General features: G+C 48.9%; 1 pseudogene; it reads left to right on the top strand.

Moving 5' to 3' along the window:
- The first annotated feature begins 4,053 nt into the window (after nucleotides 1-4,053).
- Nucleotides 4,054-10,792, top strand: LOC119394836 (protein CWC15 homolog; annotated as a pseudogene).
- Nucleotides 10,793-14,007: the final 3,215 nt, after the last annotated feature.

The raw sequence follows: 14,007 nt of genomic DNA, 5'->3' as shown, positions 1-14,007 counted from the left end.
AAGATGAGAGGCGACGTATAATCACTCTCTCCTGGCTCTATCACCCCTAACTCTAGCATCCTGCCTATCTCCGCGGCCAATATTTCACGTTGTCGAGGTGAAACACGGTAAGCCTTTGAGCGAACTGGTTCTGAGGAAGTCAGCTCAATATCATGAACTAAGGCTTTGGTTCTGCCGGGTGTGTCTGAAAATACATCTTTAAATTCAAACAACAGTTCGGTCAGTTCGGCCTTCTGATCTGGCTTCAACTCCGCCTTCTCTACCAGGTTACCAATAGTCCTGTGGATATCATTTTTTTCTCTTGCCAACTCCGGGAAGTCAACGGGCATTTCCTCCGGTTGGTTGAGTGACATGTTCACTATGGCTTGCCTTTGCTGGTAGGGTTTGAGTAGATTACTGTGGTACACTTGTGTTTTCCGCCTTCCCGGCACAGCAACCAAGTAATTTGTATCCGATAACTTCTGAAGAACTTCAACTGGTCCCTCCCACTGAACCTGAAGCTTATTTTTCGGTGATGGCCTCAGTATCATCACTTTCTCACCTACTCCAAAGCTTCGCGTTCGGGCTGTTTTGTCAGTAGCGCTTAGCGTTGCTTTGAGCAATGCGCATTTCCTGCCCAGCTAGTTCCTGAGCGGTGTAAAGTCTGTCCAACAGCTCAAGCACGTATGCCACGACCGACGGATCGTCCTCCCGGCCCTCCCAGGATTCTCGAATAATGCGAAGAGGGGATCGCAGAGCACGCCCGTAAACAAGCTCCGCAGGTGAAAAGCCCGTTGATTCGTGAGGAGCGATTCGAAGTGCAAACATAGCTGCCGGCAAACAAGCCTCCCAATCTCCTTTGTGCTCATGACAAAGCGCTCGCAGCAGCCGTTTCATGACTGAATGCACTTTTTCTACGGCATTTGACTGGGGGTGGTATACAGAACTGTGGATGATTTTTACCCCACACTTTTCTAGAAATGTCGAGGTCAGAGCACTTGTAAAGACAGATCCCTGATCAGACTGAATTTCTGCGGGGAAGCCCACGCGCGCGAAGATCGACAAGAGCGCCTTTACTATCTCCTCCGAGCTCAGTTCCTTAAGCGGTACTGCCTCCGGGAATTTCGTGGCTGGGCAGAGCACCGTGAGTATATGCCGATACCCGGATTTCGTTACAGGAAGCGGACCCACTGTGTCTATAACTAGCCTGCGAAAAGGTTCAGTGATAATGGGGACAAGCTTCATCGGTGCTTTAGCCTTATCCCCTGGCTTGCCAATACGTTGGCAGGTGTCACAGGTCCTCACAAATGCCTCCACCTCTCGGAAGCAACCGGGCCAGTAAAACTCCCGTAACAAGCAGTCTTTTGTTTTTCTGATTCCTAGGTGCCCTGACCAAAGACCTCCATGGACCAGATGCAGCAGCTCGCTGCGGTAAGGATAGGGTACGACGAGTTGATCAAACTGAACTCCTTTCCGACTCCTGTATTTTCTGTAGAGGACACCTCCCCTCTTGATGAACTGAATGTTCCGCTTAGCCACACCTTCCTTTGCGTCTGGCGTTAAGTTACGGAGAGTAGAGTCCTTTTTCTGCTCTCCTATCAGAGTGGCAGGACTTACCCCTAGCAGCTTTCTGGTGCATTCCACCTCTCGAGATGCCCCAGGTTCGTCCTGTTTCCTGCACCGTTTCTTAGTAAGCGTGTTTTCAGCCGCTTCTACGGGGCTCTCCGGTTTGGTGCTGGATAAGGATGGTTCCGCCACAGCTGTTTCCTCCGCCACAGGATGTTTACAAACTGTCTGAGCCGCGAGTTCCCTCGCCTTGGAGCGAGTTAGGGCTTGTACGATACCCTCACTGAAGCCAATTCCTCTTTGTCGCAGCATATCCTCTGACTTGTTAGAAAACAAATACGGGTACTGCGCCGGGAGATGTGCCGACACGGCGGCTTCAGTATCTAAAACTCCGAAAGGGCCCTCAATTCGGACCCTTGCTACTGGGAGACAGGCACTGTTAGCCTCTACCGCCTGTTTTATCCACGCACATTCTCCCGTGAACTGACTTTCCTCGACGTAAGACGGGTGCACCACGTCCATTGTGGCGGCCGAGTCGCGAAGCACGCGGCACGGTTGGCCGTTGACGACGAGGTCACGGATGTACGGTTCTAGCAGTTTCAGGTTTCGTCGTTACTACATAGAGACATCAACACGAACTTTGGGGTTCTTGCATCCCAAAGCGATATGCCCTGTCTGTTGGCACCTGAAGCAAACTATTGGCCTCTTGGCCTCGAACGCCTTTTTCTGTTGCCCTTCAGCCACCTTTTCGGGCGCCTCTTGCTTTCCCCTAGCGTTCTCGTCACTACCTCCCGCGGACTCTGACCTCTCCTTCAGTCTATACTGACTCGACTTAGCCCATCGCGGCGGCTTGTCTGGTCGGTATTTACTCATCTCCTTCCTGGGGGCTTCTTTGCCTACGACAACACGACGAGTTACATACTCCTCGGCTAGCTCTGCTGCTCTCGTGATAGTATCTACGCCTGGCCTATCCTGAACCCAATACCGAATGTCTTCAGGTAGCCGACGGAAGAACTGCTCTAACGCAAAGCACTGCAGAGTCTTTTCCGCGTCGCCGAGCGCACCCTCCTCCCTCTGAGCCATTCCTCCAGGTTTACCTTTAAGGTGTACGCGAACTCTGGGTAGGACTCATCTTTAAATTTCTCGACCTCTCGGAATTTTCGCCTGAACGCTTCTGCCGATAATCTGTACTTTTTGAGCAGACTCGCCTTCACCCTATCGTAGTCCTCTGCGTCTTCCTTCCCCATGCGGGCTATAATGTCAGCTACTTCACATGGCAGCAGCGTAAGTAAGCGCTGCGGCCACGTGTCTTTGGCGAATTTTTCCCGCTCACACGTGCGCTCAAAGTGCACAAGAAAAAGACCCATGTCCCCTCCTACTGCGTAGGATGGCATCAAGTCTGTCATTCGGCGCTCTTTCTCTCGCGCCACTGCACTAGCTCCGTTCGAGGATTGAGCCTTCACCAGCTCAACTTCTAGGCGTTTCATTTCGATAGCATGCCGTTCCATGCGTTCCCTTTCCTCTCTTTCCTCACGGCGCTTCTGTTCCTCTCTTTCCCTTTCCTCCCGGAGCTCCTCTTTTCTAAGCTCAATGGCATCCAAGCATTCCCTGAGTTCCTCCTCGTTTGCCCCGAGTCCCTCGATCTCATCAATGATCTCCGGCTTTCTTCTCGTCTCGGCAATTTGGAGGCCCAACTCACGGGCCAACTCTAACAACTGCGGCTTTTTAAGCGCCTTCAAATTCATGGCTGCCCTTAGTGCTGCTAACTTCCCTTAACACAACCTTGACGTACTCTCAATCTTCCGTCAGCGGTTACTCTAAATCACTGCTTTGTACCACAATGCTACGCAAAGCCAAGTGATATCTCAGGGAAGAAAAGTCATGCACTCACCCTCCGCAGTCATGTATCCGGGCACGTTCCTTCCGCAGATGTCAGTAGTGCCACGAGGAGCCGTCGTTCCACGTTAGGTCCTCCGGGTAGCAGGTCTCAGCATTTCAGTCAGGTCGATCGGCTCGATCCCACCGCTGCCATCCAGTTTGTTGGGACCTAGGTCCGGCCGGTCACGGGTCACGAGTGGTAGCGTGCTCTCGTCACCGGACCCATCCCGTTAGCAGAGAGAAGACGCACCCGTTCTCCACAGACGGAGGTTTATTTCGTTCCACACTCAAGAGGATCGAGAAGAAGAGAGAGTTGTGTAACAGTTTTCAGCTTCCCTAGCCACCCGTCGGGCAACCCCCAGGCACCCCCGTGTCCGCAGCTCCCGCCAATCGGATGGCTCGACGACCCGGCGGCGAGGATGAGAGTCCGGAGGGTGGAAGGGAAGAGTAGTGTCGCTGACTTCGAGGGAGAGACGGTCCGTTCCCCCTCGCTCTGGTGTCAAGATCACGTAACGGTTTTCAGGACGAAACCCAGACAAACAGCACCACGCCAGGAGAAAGCGAACGAAACTCTTCGTTTCCTGTCGAACCCCGTCTGCTGCGCTCCAAGGTCGCGCATACTTCCGAGAAATGCCGCGATCGGTGGCTTCCTCCAAGCAGCGACCGAGCGCGGCCAACAGCAGTAAACGCAATGGTGCTTGCGACGACGCATTCCAGAGCCGGACGGAACAACAGACAGCCACACCTATTACTGTCTTTGTGTGGTCGTTCCAGTGGAAAGAGTGCAGCCGCACGAGTTTGTTCAGAATAGTGAATGATGCTTGGGCGCGGGACCTCATGCATCTTCTTGCTCGTCAACTGTAAAGAACAGGCCCCAGCACAGGTAACCGTCCCCCTTCCGAGCGATATAGCGTGAGGGCTGTGCGCGGACAACATGTGCAAACGCATGTATTTAAGCAGTGTACATTGCAGCGGAAGCAAAAGCCTTCCTTTTTTTGGATTGCAAGAACGTTATCCCGGTACACAAACCTGTATCTCCAGTCTGTTGAGCACAAGCTTGAATCCTCGGGGCAGATCTGTTGAGTGACCGCCTGTAGATTGGATGTGCTCCCCCCGTGTGCTCGTGATTCTGCCCATCCCTCTTCTCTACTCTGTCTCTCTTTTCGCCCATTTATCCCTCTCACAAAAGTGCAGGGTAGCAAACCGGACGTGCGTCTGGTTAATCTCCCTGCCTTTCCTTGCTTCTCACTCTCTCTCTCTCTCTCTCTCTCTCGCTCTCCTCTGGGGACAATGGGAATTTCCCTTTTGTTTCCTGGTTTTTTAACGTGAAAGTGTTTTATGCCATGGTCCACCAAGACTTCGCTGACGTCATTTCCGTCACGACGTTGCTAAAATGCACACGAACAGATGACGAAGAAAAAGTAGAAGAAAAAGTTTCGTTGTCGCGGATGACCTGGGTGTCGAACCTACGAACTCTCGGTCCGCGGCGATAGGTGACGGGTGCTCTACACCCTGCGCTACCGAACGACATATATGAGGCTTTACAAACACGCGTTATATCCCTTACTCCTTCTTCGCTAGAGACACGCCAGCGACAAGTGGAACGCCTTCGCGAGTTCACTGCTCAAGCTATACGAACTCTGCCTCTCGAGTTCCTAAAGCACTGTGTGGTGTGTGTACTACGCATGAGCAGACTCGCAGGTTACCATATTACTGGGGAGCGTACACCTTGCCGTTTCTCCCATCAAATGGCGACGTTTTGAATGAGTGCATATTGAGTACCAGTGTTTATTATGCGTGTGATTCCTCGTATCCTATGTCCATGTTTGTGTTATCTACTTCAACACCACAAATGTTTAATCATGATCACGAACCTTAGTCGTCGGGATGGAAATACGCCAGCAGGCGTCAACGTCCGTGCATCCACGTTAAACGGTGCCACAGCTGCCAAGCACCAATAGTCATTGTGCAAGCTATCATATATCAATGTACAATAAACAATCAATATACTTCTGTGAAGACACGTTTCAGTTTCGCGTTATACTGATTCCTATGACGGAGGGATCAATAATATTTTAAATGCGAAGCATTTCTTAGCGAACTTATGCGACTTTGAGCGTATCTATCTATCTATCTATCTATCTATCTATCTATCTATCTATCTATCTATCTATCTATCTATCTATCTATCTATCTATCTATCTATCTATCTATCTATCTATCTATCTATCTATCTATCTATCTATCTATCTATCTATCTATCTATCTATCTATCTATCTATCTAGCCGCCTACGACTTTGTGCTCTCCTGGCCGTTTCGTTAATAGGATATAGACCAAAATTGGTCTGGCGTAACATGACTTTATGACGAACATAACTGACAGATCATAACATGAAAATCGTGATATCCATGTCATGAACGACATGATTTACATGCCACTGTTTTGGTGCTCTTGCGGCCGTTTCGTTAGTTTGATATATACCAAAATTGGTATGGCGTGACAAGAGTGTATGACGAACATAAGTGACAGGTCCTAACGTGCAAATCATGACACGCATGTCATGTACAGCATGATTTACATTTTCACGCTCATGGTGCGCTGGCGGCCGTTTCGCTAGTTTGATATACACCAAAATTGGTATCGCGTGACGTGACTGTGTGACGAACATAAATAACAGGAGTTAACAGGAAAATCATGACACGCATGTCATGTACAGCATGATTTACATTTTCACGCTCATGGTGCGCTGGCGGCCGTTTCGCTAGTTTGATATGTACCAAAATTGGTATCTGGCGACGTGACTGTGTGACGAACATAAATAACAGAAGTTAACATGAAAATCATGACACGCATGTCATGTACAGCATGACTTACGTGCCACGCTCATGGTGCGCTGGCGGCCGTTTCGCTAGCTTGAAGTTGATATACACCGAAATTGGCATTGCGCGACGTGACTGTGTGACGAACATAGATAACAGGTGGTAACACGAAAATCGTGACATGCAAGGGCATGATTTAGGCGCCACGCTCATGATGCACTCCGGCCATTTGGTTTATTGAATATATACCTAAATTGGTATGGCATGACGGGAGTGCGTGACGAACATAAATAGCAGGTCACGCCAGGCACGTAGCCAGGATTTTTTTTCGGGGGGGGCCCAAGGCCTAATTGTTCGAAAGACAATCTTTCCATGGCAAAAACAAAAAAAAGTTGCCTGGGAATATAGAGGGCTGGAAAAATTTCGGGGGGGGGGGGGGGGGGGGGCCCCCTTGCCTACGTGCCTGGGTCACGCATCGTATATATGTAGCAGAATATATGTTTCATTAGCATGGCATATACCAGATTATACACGCATGCATGCATGACAATCTCGCGATATATAGCGAAATAGATATCACGACATGAATGACTTCATTAGCCTCAATGACAAACAAGATGATGCATGCAGCTCTTTGCTGGCTGCTTCGCATTACATCGATTCCCACACTGCGCGGGATCTGCCGATATTTTTTTCTAATTATCTCATTTAGGATTTTATTTTATTTTTATTAAGGGAAGCGACCCCCTGTCAATGTCGCCGTAGCAGATATATGTAGCGTATGACGGATGTATAAATTCTCATGAGTGTCTCCGGGAGTGATGGCCTGCAACGAACCCACTCAACAGGTGAAAGTTACATCGATAGATAAGAAGTGACCATCACATAGGCCACCGCCCTTCGGCTTCTTCGATTGCCTGTTGCCGCGAGGCCAACTGGTATGCCAGAAAAGATGGCAGCGAGGCGGCACTGTTTGCACCGCACGTAGAGAACCTCGCAAAGAACCCGCGTGAGGGCCCCACTAGCGCGCGTTTCTTTCATACATGCGTACGACGCTTCGGCGGCTTCGACTCGCACGCAATGAACGAGAGAGACAGAGAGAGAAGAAACGAGACCGTGCTAGCTTTGTACTTCGTTGTTGCTGCGCCGGCGTCACTTCAATCTGCCGGCGCCCGCTGACCCCGATCTGCCGCGGCGGACCCGCTTGACGCCAAATCGACCTTAGTTGCCGAGTCCTCCACCCGCTCCCCCACTCCGGGGTCGATCTCTCTCCTTTCCCGCTCCTTCTTATTATTGCAGTCTTTCGCGCTCCAGCCTGCTGTCCGCTTGGCTCGGGCTTCATTTAACGGCGTCCGCGGTAGAGAGGGAAGGAGGGGAGGGCCTCCCAGTCCGTAACGGGGTATCAGGGTCATGCCGAGCGTGTTGGCCACCCTGCCGAGCCAATTACCACGCGACGGCCTCCTCGGCCCGCGGCCCCCTCCGGCACGACGTAGCGCCGATATATCGGCGCTTGCGCGCGCTTCGCTTTGTAAAAGGAGCCGCGCGCGGCCTGTACCTGTACCCGCTCGTCCGTGCGTGGTGCGCGTGAGAGCGCGGTAGTGAGCACGCGTGCCTGCGTGCGTAACCGCTGCGCCGGCAGCGTGCATATTCGGCCGCTGCAGAGATTCCCTGGCGAGATTGCGGCCGGTCCGCCGCGGTTTCATTTGCAGTCTCGCGCGCGGAAAGCGACCGTTAATCGCGTTTAGTCGATCCGCGCGTGGTGGTTTATCGAGCGCGTACGGAAGTCGACCGACTTACGCGCGCTCTGTTGGGAAAGGCAGTGAGGAGGGGGGATGTTCATAACTGGTGTCGATTGCGCGCAATGCGAAACAACCATTAAGGACCGAGGAGCAAGCGATTGCAAAGAAAAAGAAAGAAACAAAGAGCGTTCACGTTGTATATATGTATATACATCTCATACAGTTGCACCGCACGTGTATAAGGTGAAATGGCATAGACGCATGCGCGGCGATTAAGTGATAACGGTAATGTTTCGAACCTTATGTGAAGGACGTCAAGCTGTACTCGCAGGGCTATCTGTTATTCGATTCTTCGAACAAGGTCGTTACGCCGCAACCTCCTTAATAAGGCTGACTGCGGGTAAATTTTGCTAATAATATTGAATTACGCGCTGTGTCCTTCAGACATTAATACCTACGCAGCTGATTTCTTATATGTTTCGGGACCATATATGGTTGAGACAGCGAAATAATAACAAACGACGTCGGAGGAAACTTGGTAATGCATGTGTGCGACTCATATTATGCGTAAGAAGCTGTTTTGGGCAGTGTCTGGTTTGCGTATAATGTGCGTCAAAGGCATGTGGTCTAGGTTTGGTAGGTTTACTTACTTATTTTATTTATCACACGATATCGCCCGTTTCATTAGGTTTTAATTTACTATTAATGGGTCTAAGCAAACTTTTGCTTCACTCAACTTAATACTGATTAACCTATCCTGTACAACCATTAAAGGGGTCAGGAACCACTTTTCCAAGTAATCATCGAATGTCCTCAGGCAGGCAGGCAAAGAACTTTATTTTGGTCCGGAGACGACGGGACGGGGAAAGGCATCTCCTCGGCCATGTCATGGGCTCTCTGGATAACAGCCCTTAGCTGGTCTTCTTTCTCGTTGCTAGTGAGAGTATCGAAGTTTATTTCCTCACGGGGAATGGATTGCCGCAAAAATTTCTCGAATCCGTCAAGAACGGGCGGAGTTACAGGGGTTTGTCGCGCTCTTTTTTTTCGTCCTGTCGTGTACACGAAAGACGAAAATAATTGATTGATTGATTGATTGATTGATTGATTGATTGATTGATTGATTGATTGATTGATTGATTGATTGATTGATTGATTGATTGATTGATGGCGATGGTTAAAGCGCTTTCTCTCTTGTTTCGTCCCGACGCGCGCGCTGGAAGCTACACAAGGGAGGGATGGCACCGGGGAAAGAAGTTACGTCAGCGCGCGTCATGACCTTGAGCGCGCGTGATGGAACGCGATCTCTCTCTCCCTCTGATTCCTGTGCGCGAGTGTGGCTGACTGTGTAATGTTAGCGGACTATGGAGCGCGGCGTCGGCGCACGTGGCGGCATGCCGTGTCCAGAAGCGCACCTTATCGAAACGCTGCCCGAAACGCTGCTTTCGGGGGGGGCCCGGGGGGTCCGGGCCCCCCCCCCCCCCCCCGAAATCCGTCCGGCCTTCTATATTCCCGGGCAACTTGTGTTTTATTTTTCCCATGGAAATACTTTCTTTCGAACAATTAGGCCTTGGCCCCCCCCCCCCCCCCGAAAAAAAATCCTGGCTACGTGCCTGAGCATGTTATCTGCTGTTCGACGTCAAACAGCATGCACCGGCAGCTCCGAAGAGAGTGAGCTCATTCCTTTGTATGAAACGAGGGCGCCTGAGAAAATGGCATCTTCGCGCTCCGCTTCAAAACTCTCCTTGCCGCGGACAGCTGCAAGATTTGGCTGAGATGTTCGCGTCTGCTATCCGCAAGATGTGTTTTCTCACCAAGCACGAGGCGTGGTTCATGACCCCCTTAACTAGAACCATTGCTACCTTTTTATAACGATTTTTTTTTTACTTGTGAGACTTTCGTCACGAATTATATCGCGCTTTTTTGAGGTCACGAGATTTCAAGCTCTCCGCTGCAGCCTTATATAGGAGCTAGCGCCATCAGAACACTCTCAGCAGCATAATATAAAATTTGGCGACACACAACGTCTGAAACAACCGTAAGCAAAAATACACCGAAGATTATACAATACTCCATAATGGCGAAATTTGGCCGCAGCTGCTTATGTGTTTTGATTTTATGGGGCAAATAATTTGAGGCAGACATGTATGCATGTGCCGGCTCCATTGCAGTAGCCAGAGACGGGTGTGGGAGGATGCTCTACCACCCCAACCCCCCTAGCCATTTTTTTTTTCAATTTTGCATGTGTCTATTACACGCACGCATGAAAATACACAGAGTGGTAGAAACCTCCCGCGCCCCGAACAAAAAATTGTTGGCTACGCCCCTGGGCGGCGATCACATTCTTCTTCGGCGGCGCGAACGGCAGGGTCCTCTCTCGACTAGGCAGCGCACAAAAGGCAACGAACACGTACACAAAAAAGACGCAAACACAAGCGCTTGATGCTGATGACTCCTTAGATGAGGACGAAGACAGTGATGACAGCGATGAGGATGACACTGCTGAGCTCATGGCAGAACTGAACAGAATCAAGAAGGAACGGGCTCAAGAAGAAGCAAAAAGGGAAGCATGAGCGCAAAATTCAAGAGGAAAGGATTCGAATGGAAAACATCTTAAGCGGAAACCCTCTGCTGAATTCAAGCAAGGCTGAATTCAAGGTGAAGCGACGATGGGACGACGACGTCGTGTTCAAAAACTGTGCCAAGGGTGACCTCGAGAGCAGCAAAGAGCGCCATTTCATCAAAGACACTCTGCGTTCAGAGTTCCACAAAAAGTTTATGGAGAAGTACATAAAGTAGTTAAAAACATTTTCACTTCTTTGACGGTTTCCAATGCCACCTGACGTGACCATCCCAGCTGCACTTGGTTTGTAAAGTGCTGCTTCGCATTCACCATTTCTCATTGGCAGAAGGCATGAACACCTGTACACATTCTTCATGTGGATTAATTCTGAGGCACATTATGAACACAGCATTTCCTGCTGTCGTTTTCTTTTTTTTTTCTAAACAAATTACTGTATATTGCATATATTATTTTACTACAATTTCTCTTTTGTTGCATATCCTTATACTCATCAATACTAGACAAAAGAAGTATTGACATTTTTGTTCGATACAATTACAGATGATCCAGACACGATTTTTAGCAATGTTTTCATGTATAGCTTGCAAAGCTATGGCTTTTAAATAAATTATGCAATCTAAAAAAAAGACAGCGCTTGTGTTTGCGTCTTTTTTGTGTACGTGTTCGTTGCCTTTTGTGCGCTGCCTATAGTCGAGAATCATGGCTCACCAACTAGCCCATCAGTACATTTTAAGGGTCCTCTCGGCGGCGGTGTTCACCTCGGTTTTCAGCAATGGCAGACGAGGCACACCGGTTGCGTAGCTGATTGTCCAGAATTAATTGGCCTAGACTATTTTGTACTATGATTGAGAGAACGTTCTGTACCGCGCGGCCGGCGCGGACAATTCGTTGTGCGGCGCATCGCACTGATGCGTGAACGCGTTTCACGGGAGTCGCCGCAGAAATACCTATTGCAGCGCTGTGTTTAATCAGTCACTGCTCTCCTCCTCCAAGGTCGCGGGATCGAATTCCTGCCGCTGCGGCCGCATCTTCAATGGAGGTGAAAATGTTTGAGGCCCGTGTACTTAGAGTTATTTAGATGCATGTTAAAGAACCCCAGGTGGTGGAAATTTCCGGAGCCCTCCACTACGGCATGTCTCTTAATCATATCGTGGTTTTGGGACGTTAAACGCCAGAATTTATTATATTCTCCTCCTCCGCTTTCCTCCTCATTCTTCCGCTGTAGCTGTCTCCACTTTCCTCCTGTCGCTCTCTTCGCTACACTCTTAATCGGGTCCTGGTTAAATGCTGGCTATATCCAGAATGGGTGTTTTGATACGTGAAAACACCCTTTTCTTAGGGTGTAAGGGCGTTAGTTATAGACACGGCAAAACCCCCTTAAGGGTGTAAACTGGTTTACTGTGATAGGCAGCCTCTGTGAAAAGGTAGTATATCGCTTGCACTGTCTGGTTCGTAATTGACGAAGTTACGTTAATTAACTTCTAAATTATTGATGTTATGTGGTCAAACCAAATGATTAGTTTGGAGCACGTCCTGGGAATGTCTGAGCGATGATTTTTTTTAATTAAACAGGGCGTTTGTTCAAGGTACACGTGAACAAATATTTCAGATTCGAATTAAGGCTTGCCGACGAGGTAAAAAGAGCGCTTTCATGAAACGAGGTATTCGGTCAGAATATGAAGCTGACTTCAAAGTGAAGAGACGAAAGAAAATTTTAAACCACAGTAAAGAATGAAATTATATAAGGAAGATAAAGAAGAGCGAGATAATAGACCTTATGCGAAATTACTGCCATCTGTCGGAGCTTTGACGAAGCTACCGATTCGGCGCCATGTTGGAGGCTTGTGTACGAATCGCATTGGTCTCGCTGCTATAACTTCTTGCTTGCATCTGCTTTGATAGTAGGAATTCGGGACATAAAAACGTAAGACGAATGTGCAAGGGCCTGTACACGTTACCAGCGTTTCCTAGTTATTAAGCTGACAGTTATTACGTGTAAAGAACTGCCTCACAACGAGAAGAAGGTATACAAGTTTGTCACCGAGTCATGCGTAGGCCTGTCGTCGTTGAGAATGAAGTTTTGCGCTAGGTTATAAATTTTGTCTGTGTTCAGTGTAGCGAATAAAGCGCTGTTAACTATCTGAATATCATGCGTGTAGTGTAGGACGGTTGGGAAGAGGCCTTATAGTGCGCGACACGTAGGCACAGCCGTGACGGTAATTGCTGTTGACCCATTTCAAAGCAAATATATTTCAGCAGCCTACGTCGACCTGATGTATTGTGCATCTAATTCTGAATAAAACGTTTCCTTCTTTTTTTATTTTTCAAATAAAAAAATATTTCGCTGCTGTAGTCACCGACGTATGTTATATGTAGAATTACCGCGCGATTAAAATTTCCGTGTCTCACGCACGTGAAAAGTGAGCATCAAAAGTGTGAGGTACTGCATGAAGTAGGTGGCGATTAGCTGGTATTTTATTGAATATCCTTCCGGCATGTTCTCGTAAATAACACGATACGCGAAGAATATTCGCATTCACATCGTCGCCTTCGGGGGGCGCCTTTCAATTTCAACTCATTGCAGCAAAACAGTTTTGCGTCGCCGACTGAACACTTGTGAAACCACCTCAGCGCGTAAACGGTAGTGCACTCACGGTCCAATGTAACATATTTCCCAGAGCAGCATTTTTTTTTCAGTTTCATACGAGAAGTCCCACACACTTGAAACATCTTGACATTTCATAGCACACGGGGGTGGATGCAGGATTTTTTCCGAAGGGGGATGAGCAATTGGGAGAACTCCATATGCGCTCTTCTTGTGGTATAAATAAAAAAAAAGAAGGGGGGTGTTGGGGGGGGGGGCGGTCAGGACAAACGGGCCGCGCCTCTGAATTTGGCAGTGATAGCACATGAACTGCTTGAAAAATACGCATAGTCAAGCACGCGCGCAAAGCATCTAAACGCTACCTTGTTAAACTCCACAATCGAAAACATATACAAACAAGACACCTTAGCACAATCGGTCCGTTCACTGGGAATCGAAGATGCGCACGAGCTACCTGTCTACCGTGTTGTTTCGCAATGTGATAAACAAAGTAATGCTGTCAACAGCAGTAGCCGTGATGCAGCTTTGAAGCACGTACACGAAGCCGGTTTGTCTGTGCCTTCAAGCACAAGGCGCGAGAAATGTCTCGTTCCGGCATGACACGAAAGCGTGTTCTCCGATGAGTGCTGATGCTGTCACATAGCGCATCTATCTATTAATAACGGCGAACGTAAACACGGGGTTAGTGGTAAGCAGCAACCAGAGCCACGAAACGATCTGCTGATTCTCGTCGGCCGCGAGGAAATCTAACATGGAGGTTAGTTTCTTGTAAACCCTTCTTCAGCATCCCAATTTCCTCAATCTGAGCTACACGGCACACGAAAATGTGTCGGCATTG

This window comes from Rhipicephalus sanguineus, chromosome 5, assembly GCF_013339695.2.
Source record: "Rhipicephalus sanguineus isolate Rsan-2018 chromosome 5, BIME_Rsan_1.4, whole genome shotgun sequence".
NCBI classification, from domain to species: domain Eukaryota; kingdom Metazoa; phylum Arthropoda; class Arachnida; order Ixodida; family Ixodidae; genus Rhipicephalus; species Rhipicephalus sanguineus.
Note: the sequence above shows the minus strand (reverse complement) of the source record. Positions and strands in the feature narration are given on the sequence as shown.